Here is a 23,607-nt window from a genome sequence, read left to right on the forward strand (position 1 = left end):
AGTAGATCAGGCAAATTATGTCTTCAGAGCTCTGTCAGTATGGGCTTTCATTGTTCTTGGCATTGTCAGGGGAGTGTGATGGGTAGGAAGACCCAGGGGAAGTTCCCAGGCTCCCATTTGCCTATGCGTTACATGAATGTCAGGGTGGATAGGTTGAGGATTTACCGTGGAACAGGAAAGAAAGAGAACAACTTTTTTTTTTTTTTAATATTTTATTTATTTATTTGACAGAGAGAGATCACAAGTAGGCAGAGAGGCAGGCAGAGAGTGGGGAGGAAGCAGGCTCCCTGCTGAGCAGAGAGCCCGATGCGGACTCGATTCCAGGACCCTGAGATCATGACCTGAGCCGAAGGCAGAGGCTTAACCCACTGAGCCACCCAGGCACCCCGAAAGAGAACAACTATTACCTCTTGGTGCTTATTACTATAAAGCACAATAAGCTATTTTTTTTTTTAAGATTTCATATATTTATTTGACAGAGAGAGAGAGATAGTGAGCGCCCAAGCAGGGGGAGCAGCACAGGGAGAGGGAGAAGCAGGCTCTCCACTGAGCAGGGAGCCTGACTGACCCTGGGATCAAGACCTGAGCCAAAGGCAGGTGGGTCATGAGCCCCACAATAAACTACTTTTTGGAAGCTTGGCTATGTGGGTGATCTCATGCATTGGCAAAATGAATTGGTTTAGTGGAGGTGGAAATATTCAGTGTAAATGATTCTAGGGGTAGTCTGGGAAAAAATGCCCACATCTGTAACAGCATGTACCCTCACAGCAGCCAGGCCCCCAGAGGTCATCTTATCCATCCTCCTCCTGGAAAATACCTAAAGATCCCCAGAAGCTTGGACCTTCTTTTTTTCTTTCTTTCTTTTTTTTTTTTTTTAAACACATGGTCATTCAAAGAACACACCTTAAGTAGGAGGCTTTATATCTTCTCTTCTTCAAGGAAGAGATTCTAGAAGGCTGATGCTTCTAAATAATTGTTGGGAAAAAAAATGGAAGAGTCAAGGACTTCTTTCTCAGATTATCATACTTGGACCGATGTCCCAGATCTTGGATCCACTTCACTGCGTGGGGAAGGTCTTTCTGGTCTCAGGGTCAGGAATGGCTCTTGCGAGCAATTGGCTGTTTCGTCTTGTGGATGCTGTTGAGTCCTTTAATTGACCGTTTCTCATTTCTTTTTGGCCCATAGGTTAGTGGCCTGCTTTTAGCATGTCTATAGGGTATCATTAGACACCTTGTATTTTCTGCCTATACTCTTCCTGCAGTCCCACTTTTCTCACCTACTTTCTAGGCACCCCTCAGAGATAACTGCAGATTTGGTCCTGGACCACTGCAGCAAAGTGAATATTGCAGGGGCTCCTGGGTGGCTCAGCTGGTTAAGCATCCGACTTTTGGTTTCAGCTCAGGTCATGATTCCAGCTCAGGTCCTGGGATTGAGCCCTGCATTGGGCTCTGCACTCTGCATGGGGTCTGCTTAAGGTTCCCTTCTCCCTCTGCCTCTCCCTCCATGCTCTTTCTCTCTCTCTCAAAATAACTAAATATAATCTTTAAAAAAAAAAAAGTGGATAAGGCAGTAAAGGGAGTCAGATGAATTTTTTGGCTTTCCAGTGCTTAAAAATGTTATGTTTACACTATACTGTACTTTATTAAGATACAGTACCATTACTTCTAAAAGAACAAAGTACAAACCTTAATTAAGAAAATTCTTTCCCGCTAAAAAATGCTAACCATCATCTGAGCTTTCAATGAGTAGTAATCATTAATCACAGATCTCCATAACAAATGTAATTATAACGAAAAAGTTTTGAGGGGCACCTGGGTGTCTTAGTTGGTTGAGCATCCAACTCGGTTTTGGGTCAGGTCATGATCTCATGGGTTGTGGGACTGAGTCCCACATCTAGTTCCCTGCTTAGCGGGGAGTCTGCTTGAAAATTCTCTCCATCTGCTCCTCCCCTCACTCTCTCTGTCTGTCAAATAAATGAATAAATCTTAAAAAAATAATAATGAAAAAGTTTGAAATATTGTGAGAACTACCAAAATGTGACAAAAGGACATGTGAGCAAATGCCATTGCAAAAATGGTGCCGACAGACTTGTTTTATGCAGGGTTGCTGCCAACCTTCTATCTGTAAAAATGCAGTATTTGCAGGGTGCAATAAAATGAGGAACACCGGTGCATTGTTTTGTTTTATTTATTCAGTGCAGTTCGGAGACTTCTACTTTGGACATCCCACTTCTTCCTCCTGAGTTCATTTTTCTTCATGTGAATTTTGAAGTTCTTTCTTGAAAGGGCTTTGGTAAACTTGAAAGTATTGATATTCCTGAAGATGTCTTTATTTTGCTCTTACAAAGGAGAGTTTGAGTGTAGAATTTTTTAGACTCACGATGATTTCCCCTGAGTACTTGGAAGATATTACACCACTGTCTTCTTGCATCTGTTGCTGCTCCTACAAGTACCAAATAACCTTGGGCAAGTTACCTAATTTCTCTTAGTCTCCTCGTCTATTAAATAGATAACAGTATCCACTTCAAGGATAATTGGGAAGAGATAATGTATGAAAGTGTTAGAATAGTGCCTGCATACAAGGGATCACACAGTAATTGCTAGTGCTGACAATTACTTTTATATTTTTTTCAAAAATTTCTTGGCTTCCTTGGAAGCCAAGTTCATATAAACGTTAATTTCTCTAGTTGGACACAAAGACAAAATCATGTTGGGATTTTTTAAATTGAAATTGCGTTCACATTATATTCCAGGGAACTGATACCTTTACAATATTAGGTCTTCCCATTTTCTCCTTTTATTCAGGTGGATGGTGACTTGTGATTTTCCCCTATAAATGTCTTGAACAACTTCTGCACTTGTTTCCTGTAGGTTTTGTTGATATATATATATTTTAAAGATTTTATTTATTTATTTGACAGACAGAGATCACAAGTAGGCAGAGAGGCAGGCAGAGAGAGGGGGAAGCAGGCTTCCCGCTGAGCAGAGAGCTCGACACAGGACTCGATCCCAGGACCCTGGGATCATGACCAGAGTCGAAGGCAGAGGCTCAACCCACTGAGCCACCCAGGCGCCCAGGTTTTGTTGATATTTTAGATGGTATCTTTTTTCTTATTATATTTTCAAATTGGCTATTTGCTGGCTCACAGAAACCTTTCTGATTTGGGGATTCTGGTCTTATATCTAGCATCCCAGTTGACTTCTCTCATTAGTTCTAAGAGCCTATTTCTAGATATTATGGAGTTTTCTTGGTAGACGGTCACCAAATGATACTAATTTGTCTTTTCCTTTTCATTCCTTATGATACCTTATGATCTTCTTCTTGTCTTATTGTATTGGGAAGACCCTCCAGTACAATGTTCAATAGTAACATTGATAGCTGACCAGCCAGCATTCTAATTCATATCCATGTTGAAAGAAAGACTTTGTGGAGAAGTTTCTGTTCCCTTTGATCATGGTGATGGTGTTCTCCCTCTGTTGGGCGTGTGTGTTTACGTGTGTCTCTGACAGTGCAGACAGATTTATACTGAATGATTCTTTCTACGTGGCTGGCAGCATCACCTGGAATGTTGTTTGATATCAGCAGAGCCTATTTATAGGAAATGTTTAGGGAAATCTTATAAGCATATCTTTCCCATACCCTCCCAACAAAACCTATTCATTTAAAGAAGCTAAATCAGGGGCGCCCGGGTGGCTCAGTGGGTTAAAGAAACTAAATCAACAAACATCCTTGGCCTTGCCCCCTGGTCCTCTCATCAGCCCTTTGTGATAATGGAAAAGAAGTGGACTCTGGAGTCAGGCAGATCTGGGTTTGAGTTTAAGCTTTGCCACTAACTAGATGTGTGGCTAGCTTAGTGTGTTTGGGCTGCTATAACAAAAGGTGATTTCTCGGTTCTGGAGATTAGCAGTCCAAGGCGAGGAGGCCAACGTGGTTCTGGTGAAGACCCTTTTCTGGGTGGCAGACAGCCTTCTTACTATGTGCTCACATGGTAGGAGGGATGAGAGAGCCCTCTGCTGCCTCTTCTTCTAAGGGCACTGATACCATTCAAGAGAACTCCATCCTCTTGACCCAGTTACCTCCCAAAGGCCTCATCTTTTGATCCTGTCACCTTGGGATCAGGATTTCAACATTTGAATTTTGGGAGGGAACACAAACTTTCAGACCATAGCAGTGCCCTTAGGCACATTCCTTTACATCTCTGAGGCTGTTTCCTTCTCTATAGAACAGCGATAACAAGAACCGCCTTAAAAAGTTGTTCTGAGGGGGTGCCTGGGTGGCTCAGTGGGTTAAAGCCTCTGCCTTTGGCTCAGGTCATGGTCCCAGGGTCCTAGGATCGAGCCCCACATTGGGCTCTCTGCTCAGCGGGGAGCCTGCTTCCTCCTCTCTCTCTGCCTACTTGTGATCTCTGTCTGTCAAATGAATAAATAAAATCTAAAAAAAAAAAAAAAAGTTGTTCTGAAAAATAAGTGATATAACAGGAAATAATAGGGACCAAGTGGTTGCCGTAAGTTGAAGCTCACAGGTGGTGGTCTCCAGTCATCTCCCCTCGGCTGCTCTATTTCTTTCAAATCAGGATTGTCCTTCAGACAAATCAGAAAAGTTTCTGGGGAGAGGGCATCCGTATACCTCCTAATAACTTGTGTTTTCTTGGTAATCAATGTAGATTTCTCTTGGGTAAATTTCCTTAATACCTGGAATCACCAGTTTGATTTTGCTTCTGCACCAACAGTTGCCCTCCCAGCCTGTTGATGGACCTTACTATTATTGACTATCCATGTTGTTCCTTTTAAGCCATGCCCTCCTAACCACAAGTATCTTTCTTTGCTTTATTACTGGTGTTCCTGTCCTTCTGAAGATAAAAACTCCTTATTTCCTTATTGAAGATAACATTTTATTTTATTAAAGATTTTTATTTATTTATTTGACAGAGAGATAGACCACAATTAGGCAGAGAGGCAGGCACAGAAAGAGAGGGAGGGAAGCAGGCTCCTTGCTGAGCAGAGAGCCCGATGCGGGGCTCGATCCCAGAACCCTGGGATCATGACCTGAGGTGAAGGCAGAGGCTTAACCCACTGAGCCACCCAGGTGCCCCGAAGATAACATTTTAAATGCAGAAACCACAGAGAGAGTATATAAGAAGTGAATAACAAAATGCCTTCTGGGACTATGTTTTCCCAGGAGGGATCATGAAGTTCCTGAGCAATTAAAGGGTCATTGGGGGTGGGGGAATTGATAAGGAAGAGGCAGCTATAGTGGGCAGAAGAACAGAAATGCCCTTCAGAGTTTCATAAGACCTAAAATCTGCCTATTTTACAGCGGCATTTATCTGGGCCCTGTGGAGTCTGTACTTGGCCCAGAGCTTTTCTGCAAGTGTCTTATCAGGAATAATAATGATAGCAATGACTGTTCTTAAGTACAGGAAAAGAGCATCATGAAAACAAAACATAACTGGAATTATGGGGATGTGCTTCCATAGAACTATTTGGAGCACAAAAATAACTTTTCCATTGCAGACCTAAGCCAAGAGTTTCATGGAAGCAACGTTGAGCATATAATTTAAAACAGCCATGGCCCAGAAACTCAGACAGGACTGTCACACTGGCCTCTGTGCATCCCTTGGAGAGTGTTTTTCCCTAGCTCAGGGTAACTCATATTCAGGGCCAATTTGGAGGCTCTAGAAGACAGTAATTGATGCTACAAACCTTGCTTTTCTTGGCCTCAGTTTCCCGTTAATACCAACACAGAGAAATGTTTCAGTCTCACATCTTTCCAGCTGAGAACCCCTTGTGCAGCTCCAGGCCTGTTGCTTGTCTGTGGCCTGAAGCAAAGCCTCGTAAATTTCGTGAACATACCCCTGGTGGCTGTGGGTTCCCTCAGTGGAAGTCGCCTGGTCATGGTCATTGTAAGTAGCACAGTGGCTACTTCCCAGGTGCTCCTAATTTTCAGAAAATTATCTTCAGGAACAACAACAACAAAATAGGGGTTCAGGCGTTCCTGGGAACTGGGCAATAATGTCAGAATCCTCCAGTTCCAAGAAGGCTCAGACTTGCCTAGATGAGCGTTTTTCCTCCCATAAGGAAAGAACTTGTTATTTTAGGCTTCCAATCTCATCCTCTTTATCATTCTTTTGACTCTAACTCCCAGCAGCAATGGCTCTGTAGCGCACGTGATGGGGTTTACCCGGGTTTAAACAGCCCCAGCTTGTCAGGATCTGCCTGCTTCCCACCCACACATTCCCTTCTCCTGCCAGATGTTCTCTGTAACTGCTCACACGTGCCCATCGGCTGGCACACGTGGGCTTCAGCCAGCCTCGGCGGGGCGCCCTGCGGTACACAGCACCAGTGTGGCCTGCGTGTTGCCCATCTGGCCAGCGGGGGCGCCTTCCCGGAGTCCCAGGAGAGAGCACTGCAGGGGCTACCCCAACGGCTCTCTGCCTCCTGGAGAATCTCACCGCCTGGGACAGATGCCGGCTCCTTTACCGGCTTCCTAGCTGGTCTGAGCTCTTTGCCTTCCATTCTTGTGAAGACCTGTTTGGGTTTTTTTGTTGTGTGTTTTTTTTTCTTTTTTTTTAAAGATTTTATTTATTTGACACAGAGAGAGAGAGAGCGTGCATGAGCACAGGGAGCGCAGAGGGAGAGGGAGAAGCAGGCTCCCTCCCCCCGCCCCAGCAGGGAGCCTGATGCAGGGCTCAATCTCAGGACCCTGGGATCATGACCTGAGCTGAAGTCAGACCCTTAACCGACTGAGCCAGGAGGTGCCCCTGTATTGTTATTGTTGTTGTTTTTAATACCATCCATCTTAGAGCTTTTCTGCTTGTTCTGTTTCTGACTTGTTGCTTGCTTGGACTTGACTCATGTGTGCTTCTGAGCCCCCACCCCCTGCTGATGTACGTCGGGCATGCCGGCAGCCACCACTTACTGTTTGAGGCTCCTGCACATCAAGAGTGGTCACGGAGCTACAGCTCACATTGCTTTTCCACCAGGCCGCAGTGGAGAATGGTGATGATGATGTCATTCTGCAAAGCTTTGGGCAACTGGCCCTCGTGCCATGAGAGACGGACATGAAAGGCAGTCCCTTCTCTCCTCTCATATTTCGCACTTTAAAACTAAGTGTGTGCAGGCAGGATCCATCACGTTCAAGCCTGGTTTCTTTCCTGCATTCTGACTGTCACCTCCTGTCTGGTTCCCTGCCTCGGATCTCCCTGCCTTCCAGTCTGTCCTCCATGGTCGGAGCTTTCTTTCTAAAATTCTGTTCTAAACCTTTTCCCTTCCTCTAAAGTCTTTCATGGAATCCTATTGCCTGTAGGATAAAATCAACCCCCTTGGCATATACAGCAGGCCTGTGGCTTCCTCACCTGTCTGCTTCTCTCACGGTGGCTACCATGGTAAGTCCTGCCTCCAGCTAGGCCCGGCCACCTGCAGGATCAGGCTCTCTCTGCTCCCCTGTTTTTTTTTTTTTTTTAAGATTTTATTTATTTGACAGACAAAGATCACAAGTAGGCAGAGAGGGCAGGCAGAGAGAGAGAGAGGAGGAAGCAGGCTTCCCGCTGAGCAGAGCGCCTAATGTGGGGCTCGATCCCAAGACCCTGGGATTATGACCTGAGCCGAAGACAGAGGCTTTAACCCACTGAGCCACCCAGGCACCCCTCTGCTCCCCTGTTTTTGAGCACACACTCACTCACTTCTCTCCGGTCTGCTCTGCCTGATTAATTCATATCAGCCTTCAGGATTCAACTGAGAAGCCCGCTCTTCCTGAAGCCATTTCAAGCTACCAGGGCTGGTGGTTCATTCCCTTGCCACGTGGACATACGCATACCATTACTCGCAGTTACTACCATCACTCTCCCCTGTCTTAAGTAAGCATCAGGCTGTGGGTCCCCATAGTACCCTGCATTAGCAGGACGTGGGAATTGTCTGTGCTGGATAGGGGGTGTGCTGGGGTAAGGGACTGTGGCTGTTTTCACTTGTATCAATGTGGTGCACGGTGTTAGGGAGGCTCACTATGGAGGAGCATGAAAGGATTAATTAATCCATACACACACTGAGTGTTCACACACATCGAGAGGTCGGTCCCTAAGAGAAGCTTAATCCAAATCTCACTGAGATCATTTGCAAAGCACATAGTAGGTGCTTAGTGAATGTCTGTTGAGTCAAAGAAAGAATGAATGCACATACACGCATTCATTCAATTTACCCCAAAATGTACTGAGAAGAGAGCCACAAGAGAACTTCACTTCCTCTTGACTGCTGTGGAAGGAATGTGGGACTGAACAATCAAAGATGAGAGCTTCTCTTCCTGGCTGTGTTACCTGAGTGAATCCTTTTACCCCTTTGGCCCTCTGTTTCCTCCCCTGTCAACTGAGGTGTTAGAATGTTTACTTATTTATTTATTTATTTAAAGATTTTATTTATTTATTTGACAGAGAACAACAGCAAGAGAGGGAACACAAGCAGGGGGAGAAGGTGAGGGAAAAGCAGGCTTCCCGCTGAGCAGGAAGCCTGATGCAGGGCTCCATCCCAGGACCCTGGGACCGCGACCTGAACTGAAGGCAAATGCTTAATGACTGCGCCACCCAGGCCCCCCTAGAATGAATATTTAATGCCTATGAACATTCTAGATTCAGTCCTCTTTAGAAGGCCTAAAGTCAAATGACCAGCTGCTCTCTATGAAGTGGCATGAATTTGGGACTCATTTTTTGGTCTCATTGTGGAGAATGTTCATGACAAGCCCTTAAGCAGCGGGCAGAGGGGCAGAGCCAAGACCCTCTTGGACCAGAGTTTCCCCAAATTGGGTAGGAGGAGGCCAAGACCTAGTCGGAAAGCAACCATAGCTAGGGAGTCATGGCCAGGATGAGATGCTCTGAGTGAGGCAGGGGCAGCAGTCATATCCCATGGTACTTGGAGGTCAAAGCTGGCCAGAGATCACCAGGAATGAAGCCTTGAAGGGGCTCGAGCATATGCTTTCAGAGGTGTGTTGAAAATGCATTCCCTTCTTAGACAAGCCTGTGGGAAGAGCTCGGACAGGTGATTAAGACCAGCTGTCTCCAGTTGTCTGAGGATGGGTCCTCGCCAGTTTAGACTTAGCCTGTGTCCCTGCAGAGCACAAGATGGAAGCTAGGAGGAGGTTAATTTGGGGTTAATAGGAGGGAGAAGAGTTTAATACTGTCCAAATGATAATGAGATGAACTCACCTAGAAAGTGATGTGGTCTCTGTTACTGAAAGAGGTCAGGCAGCAGCTGGATAATTTCTCCGCAGAGATGTTGTGTTAGAGATTCTTTACTTGTGGAGGTTGGACCAGATGACATTCAGAGTATTTTTTGATTCTGAGAGAGCCTTTGCTTCTCATGTCCTCCCCGAATCTTGTTTGGGGACACACTTTCAGATTTCATAGCCCATCCTGCTGTGATATGGTCTCAGCACACCCCGCTGTCCCGGTGACCAGCCTTTGGGAACTCTGCAATCTTTGAATGTCCCCCTTAAAGTGGAGCACTCTGGATTGGTCGTCATGGGCCAGGATGTGGCCTGACCAGAGCCTCTGGGGCATTACACAATTTTTGACGGTAGTGGGCGTATGAATTGCTCATCTCTCTCCTCACTAGGAGCTGAGCTGTGGAAGCAAACCTCCGTGAGCCTCGGCTTCTGGTAGGTCTCGTGCCACTGCAGGTGGTAGACAGACTTCACTTCCTTCTGTCCACTCTTCTCTGCCGGAGTTGACTTCACATGTCTCTGTGATGGATCTTCCCATCCGGACACGGACTCTCAGGCTTGGGGGTTACTTTCTGTACTGGGAATTTCCGTGGCATTCCATCTGGGCCTTCTCAAGTGCTTCCCATTTCACTCCAAATGTCTTCTTGCTCGGTTTTTTGGTTCCTGGTCCCCCTTCCTGTTCCTTTCCCATCTCTCCCCTCTCAGCTCTCCATGCCCTTTGAATACTACAACATTTCAACTTGTGCAGTGTTTTTCTTTTCAGATTCTTTGCCTTCTTGGCATCCTGGTGAAAAGGAATGCTGATGGCTTGTCAGTTCCATTGTGCATATGAAGACAAATGCCCAGCGAGGTTAAGTGATGCGCTTAATTTCCTGGCAGGGCCAGAGGGGCAGGAACCTGGTCCGCACCCTCCAACCCCCCTCGTCCTGGAGCTCCTGCTGCATTTGCTCATGGCATTAGAGTCCCAGAGAGCATCATGCTATGCTCTGTGTGTGGTCATTGTACCAAAGGAGTTTACCCGGGGAACAATCCCAGGCCTCTAGAGAGTCATAATCAGAGACCACACCGAAGTCAACAAACAAGAGTAAAAAGAATAAAAGAATTTACAGAGTGCTTCATAGTTTTCAAAGACACTTCTGAGTCCTTCCCCTTATGTGATGCTCCCCAAAGCCCTTTGAGGTGGAAGAGCTCGGGTGAGCCTCCTTGTGCAGGGGAGGGTCTTGGGTGGAGTCCAGGCCTGAGGTAGGGGGAGGAGGTCTTGGGCAGACACTGGCTCCTGGTGCACAAATTTTCCCGTTGTCTTGCTCCACGAAAACCAGGAAAAGGGAATGAGTTGTTTCCCTCTGGAGTTATAGACAGTGGAGACCTAGGTTGCAGAGCTAGGTAGGGTTCTGGGCTTGGCAGCTGGCCCAAGAAGCAGCCTCAGGCCATTACTGGAGGTGGGAGCTGGGCCACGTGGCTGGGGTAGGGGCAGTGGGGCAGACTCTGACCCTGGCAATCAGGCTGGCTCTGGAAATCCCACAGACTGGAATATAAGGCCAGGTGGGAAGGGAGAGTGCAGGCCAGGAGGGTTGTTTGGGAAGATACAGGTGAGGTGGGCTGCAGAGAGAGACGGCCTTCTCAGATCTGGTAGATACATCAGTGGGGATTCTGCCATGCAGACAGGCACTGCTCTCACCAAATGTGAGTCTTGTTATAATCTTCGGGATATTTGGCCATTTCTGGCCAGCAAGCACCTACTGAACGTGAGAAAATCCCTAACATTTATAGTTTGGTTCTTCTTACGAGGACTTCCTTTGTCTAAGTATATATTTATATATCTGCGTATCGATAGCTCTGTCATTGCACGTAAGTTATTCTTGTGAAGCGCATAACCAAACCATGGCAGTACCAAGTATTTCCCGTCATTTATCATTATGAAACTGAGACCCGAAAAGGTTAATTAGTTTGCTTAAAGCCCCACAATTACTTAGAAGCCGAGCCAAGTTTAAAATCCGTGTTTCTTGAACTCTTTTATGGGTGCTTATAACTGCTTTCCCCATGGTAAGCAGTTTCTGACCTTCAAGGTGTAGGCTTTGAAGAGAAATAGAGAACAACACCTTTGTAATTAATGCTCGGGGTTTTGCTTTATCTTTAAAGGCTGGTAAACCTAAATGCAGAGTCGAATCATAATGTGAGCCCATTTGGTTTCAATCCCGGGGGGCATGGGTATGGTTGTTATTCACTCTTTAAGTCAGCCAGAAACAAGTCATCTTCCTAGATTTGGAATTAACGTCTGTGCTCTGGTGCATCCTGACCTGTGGCCCAGTGGAGCAGTCCAGCAGGAAGAGAGCATTGGGCTTCCTTGGCAGAGTGTCTGTGGGTGAGAGGGGAAGGGTCCTGGTTCAGCCAGCATGGCTTCTCCTGTAGTAAAGGAAGGTCGCTATCCTAAAGCTTCCAGGGCTCCTATCTGTGACTCAGCTCCCCTCCCAGTCCCCCACAGCCTGTTAGGGTGTAGATCTGAGTCCCTCCAACCCATCCTGCTCCTACAATGGGCACACGAGGCTCTAATGCCCTGGGCCCTGGGAACTGAGCTTGAGGAGCTGAGCAGGGCGGATCCCTGAAATACCTCGTCCTATTGGCTCAGCCTGATACCCAACACGCCCTTCCCAAAGGCCTTCCCTCTCTCAGGTGGAAGTCCAGGGCTGCCTGGGTCAGGGTGGGGCTTCGATGGAGATCCTGTACTTCCCGGGAAGCCTGGCCCTGGCTGTGGAATTTTCCCTGTCAGATCATCCTGCCGCTGCTACCTCCCCCTTCCAGTTCCAGCCAGAAGCAGCCTTTCTGCATTTTCTCTGGCCCAGTAGTTGGCCTGCAGGGAGCCGGTCAGAAACTCTGATATGGCCCAGAACCTGGCTTCAGTGTCAGGAACATTTTTCACTTATCCACCAAATGTTTATTGGCCTATCAGCCTGTGCCAGGGCATGGGGGGGTGGGGGGACCTGTCCAGCCTAGAATGGAGGCCCCAGGAGACACCCAGCCTGCTGTAGTGAGTGCTACTGGAATTGCAGCCTGGATTCCTGGCTGGTCGCCTACTCTGAAGGTTAGTGCCCTGTGCTGTGTGTTTCCGACTTTCCAGCTCCTGACGTCTGCCTTCAGAGCCTTCTTCTGCTGGGCCACGGCTGCTTGCCCACTGCCCCACATAGTATTGCTGTAGAAGCACCACTCAAAGCACCACTCCATATCCTTGCATTGATGGATGCATGGATACACAGCCTGGGGTATACGGTTTTCAGCCTTAAGGAGGAAGGAAATTCTGGCATATATTTCAACATGGATGAACCTTGAAGACGTTGTGTGAAGTGAAATAAACCAGTCACAAACAGGACAAATATAGTACAATTCCCCTTACATGAGGTCCTTAGAGTAGTCAGATTCACAGAGACAGAAGGTCGAATGGTGGCTGCCAGGGGCTGGGGTGGGGCATGCATAGGTCGTGTTTAATGGGGAGGGACTCTCAATCTGGGAAGATGGAATGTTCTGGAGATGGATGGTCATGATGGTTGCACAACCATGAGGTTGACTGTACTTAATACCACAGAACTGCACTCTTTAAAGTGGTTAGAAGGGTAGCTTTTATGTGAATGTACGTTTTACCACACAAAAAAGTGTAGAGGCTTAGAATCGTAATTTCATGTTCTCTCTCCTGGTTCTGTGGGTTGACTGGGCTCAGCTGGGTGGTTCTTGCTTAGAGCTTCTCATGTAGTTGTAGCCCGATGGCGACCGAGGCCAGAGTCACTGAAAACTCAAGCGGCTGGGTGTCTGCGACATGGCATGTGTGGCTCCCCTACCTAGCCGGGGCTTCATATGTGGGGGCTCAGGGCTCCCACAAAGCAGGAAGGGCAGCTTCTGGGTCATTTCAGGCCATGGCCAGAATTGTCACGGTGTCACTTCTACCACCCTGTATTGGTCTGAGCAGTGACAGGCCCACCCAGATCCAAGGGAAGGGGAAGTAGAGCTTCCCTGGCTCCATGGCATTCCAGAAAAGCATTAGATGGGGGATATTGTTTTGGCCATCTTTGGAAAACTTCTATCCTGAAGCATGGTTGCAGGAGACCTAAAGAGTTTGGATAGGAAGGGGTCTTCAGGAGGCCCGTGCTTCTCCGCAGACCTCTTGTTGGAGAATTCATCTGGTTAGATTGTTAGAGTTTGAATCTTCATAAATGGTTAGGACTTTTAGAAACCACTTGCCAGCAATGACTTGTTTTAACTTACCGAGACGGAATGAAACGGAAACGGGCACAAAACCTCCCAAGCATCAGCCTCTTGGTTTCCAGGCTGGGCAAACGGCTGTAGGGACCTCACCCAGAGGGACGTCTCTTGCTGTGAGCAGTAGTAGGAGGGGCTGGTGGAGAGATGGTATGGCGAGAGAGACCCTAGGGGTATCCAGTGGAGGCCTGCCTGCACCTTGGAGCTGGGTGAGCCCCCTGTGCTGGGCTGGACCTGTCAGGAGCTTGTGGACCTCGCTGGGCAGCAATGTACAGAGGCACCTGGGGGCTCTGTGAGGACACCGGGTGGTGGTCATTTTAATGGAGACCCAGAGTCGAGATGAAGGAGGCCATTCTGCTACATGTTCAAGCACCCAGGCTGATATGTAGACGTAGTTTTGTGTTTTTTTTTAAAGTTTATTTATTAAGTAATCTCTACACCCAACATAGGACTTGAACTCAGGACCCTGAGATCAAGAGTCTCATGCTCTTCTCACTGAGCCAGGCAGGTGCCCCATGATCTGTAAGTTTAAATATCATCTACCACCCCTCGTTGAGAATGTCAGTGGACAGATCTGTTCATTCCCATCTACTTACATGTTTCTAATTAGACTTTGCTGTAAGTGCAGAATTCTTTGTGAAAGCATCTAGTGGCCTCTGAAATGCAATAAAGTTCACAAATATTGTGCACGCACTCCCCGCAGACTGAGAGACACAAATATTATTTTTGAGAGTGATGTCTGCATTTGAGACTAAGAGCCCAAGTAAATGTTGACCTTCTGTACTTGTTACATAAATAACACTCTCATAAGTGATTTTTAAAATCTTAGAATTACTCCTGTGGCTCTGTCAGTTAAGTCTCTGTCTTTGGCTCAAGTCATGATCCCCGGGTCCTGGGATGAGTCTGGTGTCCAGCTCTCTGCTCAGCGGGGAGCCTGCTTCTCCCTCTGCCCCTCCCCCTTGGTCGTGTTCTCTCTTTCTCAAATAAATAAAATCTTGAAAAAAAAAAAAAGAATTGCTTGGGCTTTTACATATGTATACACATGTACATTCGTGGAATTCCTGGGAGTGTGAGGGTTGAGCAGACATGCTTTTGTTCCGTGTAAGTCAGTGGTTCCTGCCTGTGTATTTGCAGTGATATGGACGTTTCCAGGTGAGCTTGCTGGTCAGCAACAGCCCGGGCAGGCCGTCGATAAACCAAAATGTGTTTGATCTGAGGCTTGCACACAGCCTGGATCACCACTGATGTCACCTCCGGCTTATGACGTCTCTGCTGACATCACCCCTGGCTTATGGTCCAGTATGGGGAGACCTGTGCCTAACTGGGTTTCTGTCTGCTCAGTGGGGTGGATGAGGCCGGGCGGGAGGCTGTCCCTTAGCTGGTGTTAACCGGTACATGACCAGAATGCACAGAAACATGGGCAGCGGGTTTGGTCCCCTGTGCCTCATCTGCTGCCCGGTGGCTCTGCCCTAGCAGATGTCCCCTCCTCAGGGAGTTTCCCTGCCCCCGAGCCAGGGCTGTCCTCTCCCAAAGCCCCAGGGCTCTTTAGCTCAGGAGGGTGAGCACTTTTGTCTTTCATTTGTTGTTTCCTCTGGTCTTTACTACCCCATTACAAGCACCTTAGGAGCAGGAATCTAGTGATAATGGCCTCTCTTTAGGCACCTGCCATCCTACAGACGTGACTTTATTTAGTGTCACTAGAGGCCTGGCTCAGTTTGCTCCAACTGGCATGACAGGAAACCCCAGCCTCTGGGGCTTAAGCAGCAGAAATGTATTTCTCGCAGGTCTGGAGGCTGGAAATCCAAGAGTGAGGTGTTGGCAGGTTTGGTGGCTTCTGAGGCCTCTCTCCTTTCCTGTGTCCTTACGTGGCCTTTTCTCTGTGTCTTCCTCTCTGGTGTCTGTCTGTGTCCTGGCTTTTTGTGAGGACAGTGGTCAGGCTGGCTCAGGGCCTCCCCTGGCGGCCTCATTTCCACAGAATCAACTCTTCAGAGGCCCTCCAACTACAGTCACGTTCTTTAGTATGGGGGATTAAGGCTGAATTTGGGGGAAGGCACGTGTCAGCCCAAAGCAAACACTAGAGGTTAACTCATATTATTCCTTTATTCACACCCAAAGAAACAGAAGCTCAGGGAATTCACACCACCTGCCCCCCGTCACACACTGGTCAGTGGTGGGGCCAGGAGTCACGCACCATCTCTCCAACTTCCAGAGCCTTCTTTCCCCACCACACAATCAGGTCTTCCTGGTTTCTGCTGTCTGCCTGGTGTTTCACCCAGGACCCAGGACTTAGAAGACAAGGTAACTATTTGCTAAGTGAATGCGCAGGGGGCTGGGGCCCGCACATTTGGCAGAAGGGCCCCAGAGTCCAGCAGCCAAGGATCAAGGTCCTCCGTCTCTCCCAGCAGGTGATGGTCCTTGACTTGTCAGACCATTCCAGTCGTGGGGCATGATGGGCGTGTGGGAGGGACTCACATTCTAAAGCATTAAATATCCTTTCTGGGCCATTTAGCTACAGCTTCTTCTGAAAACACTAAAAGTAATTACATGGTAATTAAGATAAATTACTTGACCAATTTTCATAGCAGAGTGGTTGCTATTGGTCCCTCCTCCCCCTTTAAATATTTAAGTCTGAGAGAGATTCTCTTTAGAGTCCTTTAAACTTCCAGGGCTTTCTGATTATCTTCAGGAGGGCCCCTGGGCCTGCAGAGAAGAGGGGAAGGAGGAGATTTGCATGTTTAAGATGTGCGATCTGAGCCAGGGCCCCCTTGGGCTGACTTTATCCCACATCTTTTTCATGGTTCCCTTTGAGAATGCAGAATCAAAATCTGGGAGCCACCCCCTGCAGTCACCACAGCGCCCTGCACCCCCGCCCAGCCCTGGGGGCCCCTCAGGAGATAATGCCCTTTCTCATCTCCTACTCTTGAGTGCCTGGCTCTTCCCACTGGAGAGCCCACAGGAATATAAATACCAGAAGGCAGCCCTGAAAGCAGGCCTTGTTTGCGCCCTCGCCTGCACGAAGGCTGGCTTGTCTGCCTTCTTCCCCTGGCCCGCGGCGGGCTGGATATTTCAGAGAGTGGGAAGTCCTAGGGCCCTTTAGCGCTCCTGAGACATGAATGGAGATAGGGTTCAAAGAGGGGGGCTGTTACTAGGGCTGCCAGGAACCAGTCCACCTGGGAGACAATGCTACCCCAGAGCTGCAGAAACCCAGGAACTGGGGCCTGGGGGTCTGGGTGGCCAAGATGGGGACCGCTGAGCCCAGCCTCTGCCTGTGGGCCCCAGCATCTGTGTTCCCTTTGCTTCCATATGGTCAGCCTGGCCTCACCCCCACCCACTGCTGAAATTGCACCCACCACACCACTGCTGACCTGGTCACTAAACCCAGAGGCCTCTCATCTCGGCTGTCCCTGACCTCTGTTGCTCTTCAAGGCCCCAGGAGGACAATCTTTCCTGCCTTGGGGGTTTCGGTACCTCCTGGTTTTACCTTAGCCTCTTGGATGTGTCTCACTTTCTCCCCTTTTTTTAACGCCTCCTAAAAGTGACCAGTCCTCAGCTTTGGATGCCTCGTGGCCTCCCCTGTTCTCTCCTGCCTTCGGCTCTCACCTAGCCTAGGAAGACACCTGACTCTTCATGGGTAGCCCCTGGTGGTTTTCTCTCCAAGTGCTGTCTTGTGTTTCTAGCTCCTTGCTAGGTATTTCTACTTGGATGCCCCTCAGACCGGACCGATGTGTGTGGCCCTGCCTTCTTCCTGCTTCTCCAGTGGCCCCTTGTTTCTCAGTGCCAGACTCCCCCCTTTTCCTGTGTCCAAGTCCTGTCAAGAAGACTTCTCTCCTGTTGTGATTCCTGCCCTGGTATCAGTGTGATGCAGTGGAAAGAGCATGAGATTTGGAGCCCAAACAGGGTTCGATTCTGATAGCACCTTTTTTGGGTGCCACTTCAGGCATGTTGCCCAACTTAAGCATCCAATTCATTGTCTACAAAGTAGACACACACAGAAGGGTGGGACGCCTTGTGTGGCATACTCCACTCACTGACCTTCTCAATAAGGAGCGAAGTTTCTCAACCCTGGTGCTACTGATCTTTGGGGCCAGATCACTATTCATTGTGGGGGCTCTGCTGTACATGGAGGGGTGTTTAGCAGCACCCCCGCCCCATCCCCGACTAGGTGCCAGGAGTACCCCCTACTGCCCCGTGTGACAACTGAGCGTGTCTGCGGACATTGCCAAGTGTTTCCCTGGGGAGTAAAGTCATTCCCTGTGGGGAGCCAGCCGGAGAGAGCCATGCGGAGTCTTGGGTGTGGGTGACGCGCGTGGTCCCAGGTTTTCACCGTACAGTGGTCAGCCCCACGTAAGGAAAGACCACGTCATTTTTGAGCAGTCTTCCCTGATTACTTTCGACCTCTCCAGGTGCTGTGCCGACTTGCTTAAGCAGTGCGTTTCATTTCACAGCTCAGTTTAGCACCTTGGTTTTCTCTTGCCGGACAAGGGAAGATCCTCCAGGCTAGACAGGAAGCCTGGGGCCCTTGCCGGTGTCCCCTTCAGGCCTGATATGGCCTGCTGTTCGGCTGGGGGCTGCTAGCAACGGTCATTGCTGAGTCAAGAACCGCTCACTTGTAAGCACTGTGGTACCATCTTTTTGAGTGCCTATGAAGTAGCATTTTACTTACTAACTTAGCATTAACTTATTTGGACCTTAGGAAGTAGGTGTCATTCATTTTCACTTTATAGATGAGGACGTTGAGGATGTTAAGTAACACGCCTCGGGGCCAATAAGCAGAGGAAGCCAGCGAAGAGGCCAGGTGACTTTGTACCTGAGAGGCTATGAGCTAGACCTCTGCGCTCCCCTGCCTTTGTGGGTTGGGCCTTTGCTGTGACTAAAGGACAGGAGCCCATGAAGGAGGAGTGTCTTTTTTTTTTTTTTTAAAGATTTTATTTATTTATTTGTCAGAGAGAGAGAGAGGGAGAGAGAGCGAACGAGCACAGGCAGGCAGAGTGGCAGGCAGAGGCAGAGGGAGAAGCAGGCTCCCTGCTGAGCAAGGAGCCCGATGCGGGACTCGATCCCAGGACGCTGGGATCATGACCTGAGCCGAAGGCAGCCGCTTAACCAACTGAGCCACCCAGGTGTCCCAGGAGTGTCTTTTAACTGTGGCTCAAGAGGTCCCTGTCGCACCATCTGCAGGTCATCGGGACCGAGAGCAGCCATTTAGGCCAGGCAGACGGCTGGCTGAGACCAAGTCCCAGCCCTGTGTCCAGCACCAGGAAGACTCTCATTTAGGTGGTTTCCTTCCTTCACACCTTGGACAAGACTTGGCTATGGAATGTGCTGGGTGCTCATTCTTACCTAAGAGAACAGCCCAAGAATTCAGCACCACTCACTAAGGTGGCAGATGAGAGGCTGAGCCCAGCCCTGTAGCCCCACACAGTGTCCTCCCTGACCCTCTGTAGTGGGAGAGCAGGGTAGGTAGAGGCATGGTCATGTGCCAGACAGAATGGACACCCAGTTCTAGAAAAGGGTTTGTAGCAGGTCTACCTATGCTAAAGCAAACTGCAGAGTCTGAGCATTTTCCTTTCTTCCTGACTAGAGAAAGGAAGGTTAGAATGGGGAGACAAAGGAAAGCAAAGGAAGGAGAGAAAGAGAGAAGATACACCGAGTACTCGTTATGTGGCAATTTATATATGAGGCAAATATTACCATTTTACAGATGAAGAAACTGAGGCTCAGAGACCTCGGCTTAGCAGGTTTCCATAGCATTTATAACATGGACATGAACATGGTGTGCCGACTCCATAACCATGTTATGGTGAGAGGCATAACATTTGGAAATGAGCATGGCCCACCCAGGCCCAAATCTTTGGGTTCATTCCTAGGACGAGTCTGTTTGGGTTGGTGTCCGTTTATACAACTCTCTACATTTAGAAAATGGAGCAGATTATTAAAAGAAGGTTAACAAAAGAGCCGGGACCCAAATTTGTCCTGAAGAAGTGGAGGTTAAATCCATAGGGGAGCTGTGGCACAAGGGAACCAGTGCAGATAGCATTTAAAGGCACAGATAGGTTGGGCTGCGGTTCAGTATTTTACAAATGGTATTTCCTGTCGCAGAGCTGAACTAAACAGCACACATGGTTGTGATTAAGTAGGACGGGCTGCGGACCGTCTGTGGTAACCACGCAGGCACTCCACGTAATGGGGGCTTCTGTGACCTAAGGTGAGGGTGCATGCTGCAAGGGTTTTCACCACACCTAAGGCTTTCTGTTGCCTTTGGATCCTTTCGGTTTCAAAAGTTTGGATGCCCCTTTAAAGGGAAAAATTGTATAGGAAAGATATTTTAAACTCTCGCGTAGCAAACCTTCACTGATGCATTCTGCACGCAGGGCCGTCCCTGACTTTGGCTTTGTTTCCCGGACGTATGTCCCAGAATGGCAAGGAGGGTAACTAGATCGCAGACCTCCAACCAAACAAGAACCACAGGGAGGCTTTGCAAACACGGCCCCCGTCTGGCTCCAGCGGTGCGGTGGAGGAGTCCAGCCCTGGGAGAGTCAGAGAATTCCTTCTTTGGGGGACAGCCAATGGAACCACACAGATACTGGCACGAAGACATTCTTTCTCTAGATTATGCGGCATTGTTGTGTGGCGCAAAAAAGGCACAGGCATAAAAGGACTACGTCCAGCCCTTTGCAAAGGCAGGAGCGTTGCTGAGGGTCCAGATGTGATCATGAGGCTCGAGTAGGAGTCAGCCTGACGGTGAGAGTTGGGTGGAACTAACAGCAGGAGGTGACTGCTAGGTGCCTATGATGCTTTCCTGAGCAGGACACCCCTTCCACGTCCGTCCTCCCCCAGCATCTGGCAGCTACAGAGAAGCCAGAGCCGACTCTGGGTCCATCTGAGACCATCTGAGAGGGTGTTGTTCTCCACAAGTGGGGATGGTCTTCAGCTGCAGATGAGCAGGAATGCTGATTCGACCACCAGATGCATCTAATTTGATTTGGATCACTTGCAGGAAAAGGTAGAGCTTCACATCTATGCTCTGACTGGTTTCTGAAGAGAAGCGAAGGAGATCTGCAAAGAACAGCAGGAATAGACCCTGGAGAGTAGAGCGGGTAGGGTGGCATGGGAGCTCGACGAGGGGCGTTGCATGAAGTTTGGGGAATTCGGCAGTGTACACCAAGACAGCCCTAGTACTGGAAGAGAGGGTGGCACCTGAGGGTGTGTGTTGGGCTGCAAGGCTGGATAACCCTTCATTGCTTAGGGTGATGCAGTCGAGAAGGGACAGGAACTAGGACAGGCTGAGTTATGAAAGCCACTCTCAGAATTGACCCAAATTGCTGCTGAGCTGTTGTTCTTGAGCAATCATGGGGAAAACTGTCTCCAAGTTTGTCTTTCCCTCAGCCTGATGTTCCGGCGGCAGATATGTGCGGCGGGCTTTGTGGAGAACTCGCCTCTTTTCAGGTGAGAACAGCACCTTTGCAGCTTGGAGAGTTCCTGGCTCCAGGAGCCCTCCGTAGTGAAAGGGAGAATGGTGGGAAGTGTTCGGAAATGAGAATTAGGACACCAACACCAGCAGGTCGCTGGATCTCTTAGGACCTCTTGGGTGGTAGGTGGAATGGAGCATGGGCTCTGGGATCAGACAGATCTGCCTCTGTTAGGCTGGGTGACTTTAGGCAAGTAGCTTAACTTCTCTGAGCTTTATTTTCCTCTTCTACAAAATGATATTATTACCTAACGGGGTTGTGAGGATGAAATGCACACATAGCCCTTAGCATACCGACAGCACATAGCAAATATTTGATGTTTGTTGGTGTGGTTAATTGAGCAGAATACCTCCAATTTCTGACTAACTCTGAAATGCAGTGGTTCTTTGAACTGAAGAGGGCAGTATAGAGATTTCCTTTATGGGAAACTGAAAAGACTATTTAAAATTGCTCAATCAAACATGCATTGAACTGCCTGGTGATGTCAGACATTTGTAGACAATGTGGAAAATGCCCTAACGAATGAGACATAGTCCCTCTCTGAAAAAGCTTCACTCAGACTCTCAAAAAATATCTGAATTTTTCCTACAACAACTTGGTGATTTTCATCCCCAGTTCTTTTTGGTGAGATAATTATTCCATCTAGTGCTGCCTTTTCATAAGGCTTATTGCAAGCAATTTGCAATATTTCTAATAATATTTAAGGTGTTGCTATTTTTGAAAGATTTACTTTTTAAAACAATTTAGAAAAGTTCGTAATCTCCATGATACTCTTATAAAAGAGTTCCAGGCTGAGCTCTTCAGTGAAAGAAAGAGGGGGAATTCCATGATTGTGTGTAAATGCAGACTTTCTTATGTTTGCTGTGGCCCACGGCCTGCCTTTGCTGATCCATTGTTTTGAAAAATGGGGTTAATTATTTCAGGGCTTCCCTCAGTATCGTGGGAGCTGTTAAACTCTGGGTACATCCAAGACAATGTGCCAGGCCCTGAATGCCACCTGTCGCATGGGTTGAGGTAAAAGGTTGAAAACCACTGTCGGCCTGTATCACCCTTATTCCCAGTGTGAGTAGGCATGTGGGCTTCCTTTTAATTTGTTCTTGAGTTCAGTGTACTCTGATGCTACTTTGAAAATGGGCAGCTCAAAAAGATGTCTAATAGTTTAAAGAGAAGCAAACACTCCTCTAAAAACCTTCAAAACCTGGAGATTGATTTCTAGCAGCTTCCACCATAATACATTTTTCTTTTCTGTCTGTGCCTCGTTGGGTCTCGGTGTCTTGCCCTGTCTCTGAATTTAGTCCGACATCGTCTTCTTAGAGTTAGCAGGATAATGCCGACTGACTGAAAACAGACCTCTGGAAGGATTAGGGCATGTGGGGTGGGATGCAATACACAGTGGAGGAAAGAGCCACAAAATCCAACCAGAGGAACCTCTACTTTGGGGAAAGGCCCTTGGGGACATCGTGCCAGGGGCCCTGGATTTCCAGCTCTGCACTAAGTGGAACCTGGACTTTGGACAGGGGGCCTGGGTACTGTGTCTACTCTGGATTGTCGTGAATTTAAATGAGATGTTCCCTGTGACAGGACTCTGTAAACGGTAGGACTTCGGGACCTCCGGAGGCACACACACATATTGAGATCCCGCCCCGTTGGCATTGCCGAAAACATCCTGAGGCTGAGTAGGTGATGCTGCTTGAAGACTTTGGGTTCGCGTGTCTTGAAGGAGGTGGGGTGAAGTTGCAGATGACCGAGGCAGGACACGTTCTTGACCTCACTCTGGGCTTTCGTATCCCTTTCTGAGAGCCAGGGGCCCTCGGACGGACTGAGAGGCTCTGGAAAGGATGTGGCCTTCTTTCCCTGCTGAAGGAGGGGGTGAATTAGGAGGGGAGGGAAAGCCTTAGATGGAATCGATTCTGGTTGTTGACTTGGGGAAAACTGATGGTGGGGGCTTTGAGACTAGAATAGAGAGATGAGGTCATATGGAAGGAGAAGGCAGCAGAGGTCAGAGAGAAATGAAATGAGTGTGAAAAGGATTGATAAAGGAGGGCAGCAAGAAGGATACAGGGAAACACACCGGCCCTTGACCTCGGGGAGCCAGACTCTTAGCCTCTCATTCCAGGAGCTGCCTTCTAAACACAGACAAAGAGTTGGGCTCCTCTTGGGCATGAGACAGAATCCTATTTGGTTGTGTTAAACTCGCATTACATGTGCTGAGTGCGTCCAGTGGAAGAGCCCTGCAGAAGGGGGCAGAGTACACTGCATAGATTTTGTGTTTAACATAGGGGATTTTTTGCAAGGTGTGCTTTTTAAAGTTCAAGGGTCGCTTAACAAGTCGTGAAATTGATTTATCTGGTTTATGGTAATTACTTTTGTTTTTTCATAAGAAGCAAAAACTCTGAAGAAGCCAGTATCCGTGCATGAAATTCTGAAGCTACCAGTGAAAAAGAGATGAAGGAAAATGTTTGGTGTAGGTCAGAATAGGATTCCATCTAAAGCGGGCTGATTCCTTCTCTTGGTTTCTTTTAAATAAAGCCGGCTAACATAAATGTTTACATGCATCTCTCACCCCATATGAAGAGTGATTTTGGCTGGATTCCTTCTGAAGAGGGTAGGATAGGACGGGTCAAGAAATCCTGTGGCTGATTTCCTCCCTCAGAGCCTGTGGGCCGTGTCCCCTGGAAACATGGCTCTG

At 48.3% G+C, this 23,607-nt stretch overlaps 1 protein-coding gene across 2 annotated transcripts in view; it reads left to right on the forward strand.

The window, feature by feature from the left end:
- LOC308348642 (stonin-1) overlaps nucleotides 1-23,607 on the forward strand; it is a 46,251-nt gene that overhangs the window by 3,457 nt on the left and 19,187 nt on the right. The window contains exon 2 of one of the 2 annotated variants that reach the window (XM_080812847.1): nucleotides 9,600-9,642. The exons of the other annotated variant lie outside the window; for it this stretch is intronic. The gene's annotated coding sequence lies outside the window, so the exon portion shown is untranslated. The remainder of the gene's footprint in view (nucleotides 1-9,599; nucleotides 9,643-23,607) is intronic. 2 annotated transcript variants of the gene reach the window in all.

Source organism: Martes martes, assembly GCF_963455335.1.
Source record: "Martes martes genome assembly, chromosome: 9".
In the NCBI taxonomy this organism is placed as follows: Eukaryota; Metazoa; Chordata; class Mammalia; order Carnivora; family Mustelidae; genus Martes; species Martes martes.